This window comes from Cyanistes caeruleus, chromosome 8 (genome assembly GCF_971803275.1).
Source record: "Cyanistes caeruleus chromosome 8, bCyaCae1.hap1.1, whole genome shotgun sequence".
In the NCBI taxonomy this organism is placed as follows: Eukaryota; Metazoa; Chordata; class Aves; order Passeriformes; family Paridae; genus Cyanistes; species Cyanistes caeruleus.
In genome coordinates this window covers 31,507,750-31,513,712 of record NC_141708.1, presented here as the reverse complement: position 1 = coordinate 31,513,712, position 5,963 = coordinate 31,507,750, and the positions used below count along the sequence as shown (strand labels likewise).

The window sequence follows — 5,963 nt, the reverse complement described above, 5'->3', positions numbered from 1 at the left end:
CCCATGCCTTTACCAAGCACCACATAATGAGGTAATAGCAAGTGCTGTTTCATGTATAAAATGAGAGATTCAATGTTTCAGCTCCAGGAGAAACAGATTCTATCCACAGAACCTGAGGTGTGTTGAGCTCGGTGCTGTCCGCAGCAAGCAGAGCTTTTCCGTGTCAGCTCTTGTAACTCACCTTACAAACTCAGTAAGGCACAGCAATCCTCAGTGCCAAGGCTGGAATCTTCCAAGGCTGAGGTCACAGAGCTGCAGAAGCTCAGGTCCCTTTGCCAGTGGAGTGGGCTCTGTCTGCACCACTCGTTGTTTTATTGTTCTCCTCTCCTTGCAGGCACACTAAACCCACCACAGTGGATTTGAGTAAAGCGGGGATTCCTTGGTGTTTGCCCCTGCTGTTTCTAGAGAACGGGGTCTCCTGGGGGGCATTAGGAGTGAACTCCCTCTCTCCAGTCTTGGAAATGCTGGATCACATCTACCTTGAGCCTCTGATTCATTTTGACACCACCTTCCATATTCCTGCCTTAAAGGTCCAAGCTGCTCCTTTGGCAGCGCCATCTGCCAACCGCGAGTGTCGGTGCTGAGGAGAGTGACAGGCGGGACAGGTTAATGTGCTCTTTATCAACTGAGCCCAAGAGATGCTCTTGAGAAGAGACTGGGGAGATTCACCATAAGCATTCCTGAGTCTGTCAAAAGCTCAGCTTAAGCTTCCTCTCAAAGAGAGTCAGCGTCGTCGCTGTCATAGCTGAGGAGTGCAGGGGGACCAGGGGGTGCCAGGTTTTCCTGTCACTTAGCGCTACTCCATCGATGAACCTGACTGCAGAATCTGCAAAGGTGCCCTCCAGACAGAACTGGTTTCACAGGACCTCACTGTCCAGAGAGCTCCAAGAGAGGTACTTTGTGTTTTTCTCATCTCTGTTTCTGGAGCTGAAAAACAGACAAAGGAATTTTAAAGTATTTGGAAAAAACCCAGAGCAAGCTCCGTTTATTCCATGTATGTCCACAGTGGCACTGCAGCTTTAGCTGGAGTGTTTGGCATAGTAAGATTGGTATGGATACCAAGAGGGAGAACAGGGTTGATTGGGATAAGGAGCAGGAAGGATAAGTGGCCCACAACTCTCGATGAGGAACATCTCCAGGAGCAGCGGTTCCCTGTTTCCCCCCAGCTGAAGAGCTTGGGGTCGGCAGCTGAAGTTACCACGGGCCAGTTTGAGAAATGAGAGGTCCTGAAGCCACTGAACGTGGCACCTCAGACTGCTGCTGGTGCAGGCAGCTCAGGAATGCCAAACAATCCATCAGACATTCATGGGCAGGGGCAATAGTCACTAAACAGAATCCTCTGCCATGGCCCAGTAAATTCCCAGTAAGAAGGGAAGTGTAGCCTGGGAGAGACCAGGCCAGTCCTCACAGTCAGGTGATTTTATCCCTGAACTCTCCTGCTCTCTCTCAGGAGCCAGTTCTGGACTCGTCCCTGGGCTGGGCAGGGGCAGTCTGTGCCTGTCTGTTTTTCCATGCTCCTCGTGGCTGCCTCTTACTGCTCTGGTTTAGGGTGCTAGAGGATAGCAGGTGAATTACAGCTTTTGTGCTGGAAAACACATTTTTTATACTGAGCAGAAAATAGTCCATCTGTTGGGGGGGAAATAATTGTAATTTACCTAAACACTCCGAAAAGGTACTTTCTCTACAATATGTCTGTTTGTCTGGATTCCTCTGACTTTGGGAATATGCAGTCACAGAATCATTTGGGTTGGAGAAAATCCCTCAAGATCCCTGGGTCAAACAGTGAAACATTAAATGGGCTTGGGCTGCCTACAAAGAAATGATTGCCTTGGGTCTTGGCAGTGCTGCCCTTCAGGCTGTTCAAAGCTGAGCCCAGCTCAGGGTGGTGTGACACATCATCCTGGAAAAAATTTCATATGTCTCTTCAGGCCACTTTCTGGCCTTGCAGAGATCATAACGCACTTTTCTTCCCCTTTTAATCTTTCTCCTTGCTGGCAAGGAAATGAAAGGAGGGAGAGATGATGTGAGAGGAGCTCAGTGAAGGGCACTGGCAGAGTTCCTCGCTCTGCCCTTTGCAATGAGGAGGGGGAGCATTGCCCAGCAGGCAGGAGATGGAACTGGTGGGGATGCCTTGTGAGGAAGGTGTAAGGAATGAATATGTGTAGAGGCCAAGTGAGTGCTGAGGGTGGATCCTGGAGATGCACAAAGACATTCTCCCAGCCATGGGAAGAAGCGGTTTCTCACATTCCTGGGGATATCAGGGTGGCTGTAGCTGCTGTTCCCATTGGGACTCTCACCCCAGGGCTCAGGCCATGGCCAGCAATGATTTCTGCCAGGTTATGGGGATTGCTGGATGTCTCCTTTGCTGCTCAGTGATGCTCAGCAGTCTCAGTTCTGGTCAAAACAATTTTGTAGTGGGAACTACAAGGCATGGAGACAACTGGAGCGGTTTTCACAAGGACGTCTCTCCCTCATGAATGAAGGGTGCAATCCCAGCAGGGCAGGGGCAGCTCTCCCTGCCTGAGTTTCCTCTCAGGACCTGAATGAGCCTCAGTGTTTGGCAAGAGAGGGGCTCCAGTGAACTGTCTCCTTTCTCCTCTTATTGGAGTCCCAGCTGCAGACAGAAATAAGCAATGAGGAGAAATAATTGTTTCGAATTACTGAAAATTAATCTTGATCACAGCCTCCAAAGCAAGAGCCACGATCTTTGCATTTGCATTCTCAGGAGAGCACGAGAAGTCACTGCCAGGCTGCAGTGCTGGTGGTGTCTCAGCGAGCAGGAAATGGGGTGCCTTGGCTGCACTGCTCATAAGCACTGGATCCAGTATTCCTGGGTGAATTTCCAGGCACCAGGCGCATCAGTCCCCATCCTCAGGAGAGGCTTCCAGCTCCCCAGCTGCTGTCCTGGCAGCGATCCGTGAGCTCTGGGACACCAAAGGTTTGCAGCAGCCCGGCTGACCCTGGGGAATGTGCGGGGCTGGTGGCTGCCCTGGGCAGGGCGAGGAATCCCTGCTGCTCACAGGTGGGAACTGGCCGGGCACAGCAGGGAGGAGCCAAGGGAAAGGGACACGAGCTGGGGCAGAACAGAGCAGGCTGAAGGCAGCAGCTGCTGGGGGAGCTGAACCAGAGGCAGCCCGGGCAAGGCAGAGGATGGCAATGCCGAAAGGTGAGTGTGCCAAGCCTTGCCAAGGGCAGAAAGCAAAAGTCCACACAAGCAAGAGACAACAGAAGCCGTGAAGATAAAAAGACTCTTTAATTTGCCTTTTAATCACAAAATGAATGCTTTGCCTTCCAAGAGGCCTTTGTTTATCCCTGGGCTTCTCAGTCCTCATCCTGGAATATCTGAAAGGTCTTGGACCAAAGCAGAGCAGTGTTTGAGCTGCCAGGAGCAGCACCTCGCCTTGGGTGAGCTGATGGGGGTGAGGAAGTGTCCACAACCCTCCCTCTGGAGGGGCTGAGGTGAGGGTGGCCAGGGGTACTGGGATTCAGGCAGCTCTTCCTGTCACACCAAGGCCCTTCCCTTCAATCAGAACTGTTTGTTCCCGTGAGATCAGATTGTTGCAGTGCCCACACCTGGTGAGACAATGCCCGAACAATATTTCTATTGTCAAATCCTCCAGTTCATCATTCCTGCCAGCTGGACTGGTTGGGATGTGGGAAATTCCTTAGCGATGGAGGTCATCTGCCTGACCCGCCCGGCAGCCAGCCCGGAGCATCCCTCCCTGGACAATCCGCGTTGCTCCCGACACATCCCAGGCATCAGCAGCGGCTGGAGAATAAAGGGAAGTGCTGCAGCTCGGGCAGAGCTTTGGGAGCCACGCCCGGACTGCCGGGGGAGCTGTTCCTCAGTGCCGCAGGAGCCAGCTGGAGCTCCTCAGCCAGGCGGGAGTGGGCTCCTGATCCCAATCGGGCACAATCAGAGCCTTCCTCTGAGCTCAGCCGGCTCGGGCCGGGCGCTCAGCCGCCTTTCATTGCGGACCGAGGGAAGGGCTCGGGCCCGGAAGCGCCTCCCGGTGCTGCCGGATAATCGGAACCTGGCCCGGCTGAGCCGCAGCCGGGCTCGAGCTGAGTCTCCCGGCTCTGATCCCGTGGCTTTCACCGCAGGTTGCGCAGGCGGGGATGGCTTTGTGCAACGGGAGCGCGGCTTCCCGGGAGCGGCTGTGCCTGCTGCCAGGGATTCCAGCAGGCTCCGTGCCTGCAGGCTTGGCCTCATCCCTGCCCGGAAATGAGGATGGGAACCAGCCTTTTCCTCCTCTCCTTCCACCTCTGCTCAGCTCAGCAGCTTTCTAAGCAGCTCTTCCAGTTCTTACCTTGCACACGGCGAAGATTTGTCTGGATTGTCCCAGCAGCCTTTAAATATCCTCGGGATCCCATGTGCCCTCCTGTCAGGTGGTGCAGGGAACAGGCAATTCCCAGGGAGGTGCACAGCTGGAAAGATCATACACACGGCTGGGCTTTGGCTCACCTCTGTTCTACCTCACTTTGCTTTGATTCCACTTCTGAAAGATCAGGACCTATCAGGAAGATCTCAATTAGCACAGAGGCTGATCCAAGAGCACTGAAAAGTGGGAATAAGACACTCGAACTCCAGGAAGGGCTCTTCCCTTGTGTGCCAAGGGCAAAGAGAGCTCCAGCAGTAATTCCTGCTTTGGTGGCGTTTTACACCGTGTGTTTTCTACAGGGGAAGGCTGGAATAAAAGCAGCTCCGTGTTTAGATCATGTTGAGAGCTACTCGTGAGTCCTGTCACCTCATTTCACAGCTCCAGCTGCCCCAGTTGTACCGGGGGAAAGAACAAGATGAAATTGTTTTTGCCATTATCTGTGTGACAACAACGTGTGCCATGCAAATGTCATGAGCAGAGGTGACCTCAGGCTTTGGTGTGAGGAGCAGAACAGGTTGGATTTAGGGTATCCTAATGGGATTAGAGTGAGACAAAATATAATACGAGCAGAGGAGCAGGTGGATCCATCCAGGGATTTCTGTAATGGAAAGCTAAATATGCAAAGGTCGGGCATCGGATTTAATTTATCACTTTCACCTTCCTGCTTTGGAGACCCAGTCAGTAGCACGGTCTTGGCCAGAGTTTTAAGAAGAAAACGCCATCGGGTATTATTAATCCTACCTACATTTAATTGCCTGAAAGAGGGAAAGGAAAACCACGTTGTTTATCTTTGTTTTGAAGCCTGCAGCCATCGCGGCTGTTTTGCCTCGCGCACATTGGGATCGGTGGATGGGACAGTCTGGGAAATGAACACCAGAAGCTTCTGGCCATCCCTCTCTGCTGCTCAGGGAACACAGAGCGAGTTCTCTCCCGCGGGGACCGGCCCTGTCGGCTGCCAGCGCCAGGCACAGCCGGGCACTCCCATCCCGCTCCTTCCTCCTCCCGGCGGGGCCGGAGCCGAGCCCGCGGGTCCCGAGCGCCCGTGGGGGCCGTCCCTGCGCTGCTGCCCCGCCCCGAGCGCCGGGACCGGAGCTGCTCCTCCGAAAGAGAGGGCAGGGCAGCGCATGGAGCGCGGGCATCCCCGGGGAGCCGCCTCAGCCCGAGCTCCGGACACGGGAGGAGCCCCTGGATCATCCCCTGCTCGGGCCTGGGCATCTCCAGCCCTTCAGTTCCGCAGGGCCGAGCAGCTCCGGGCGTGTTCCCGGTGCCTCGGGAGCGGCCGGAGCCACGGGCGGGGTCAGGCAGTGAGCTGGAGGCGGCAGCACAGAGCGGGGCTGGGATAACGGGATAGCACATGGCTGGGATAATAAGGAAATGCGGATTGGCTACACGTGCCTTCGCTCCAGGGGAGCCTTCCAGCCTTTTTATCCCACGTGTGGTTTTTGCCAGTCTGAAGCAGTTCTCAGGGCAGGATCAGAGGTGTGAGAGCTCCGTTCCCTGTCAGCCCCTGTGGGGATGTCCACAGTGAAATCCACAGCCCTGTGAGCTGAGATTAATAAATGGAGCATTTTTCTGGTCTCA

At 54.4% G+C, this 5,963-nt stretch overlaps 1 long non-coding RNA gene across 1 annotated transcript; it reads left to right on the top strand.

Annotated features, from left to right (window-relative positions):
* The first annotated feature begins 256 nt into the window (after nt 1–256).
* Nucleotides 257–5,963, top strand: LOC147651970 (uncharacterized). Its single transcript, XR_015289880.1, has 3 exons — nt 257–605; nt 723–893; nt 2,726–5,963. It is a non-coding gene; the product is annotated as an uncharacterized LOC147651970 (long non-coding RNA).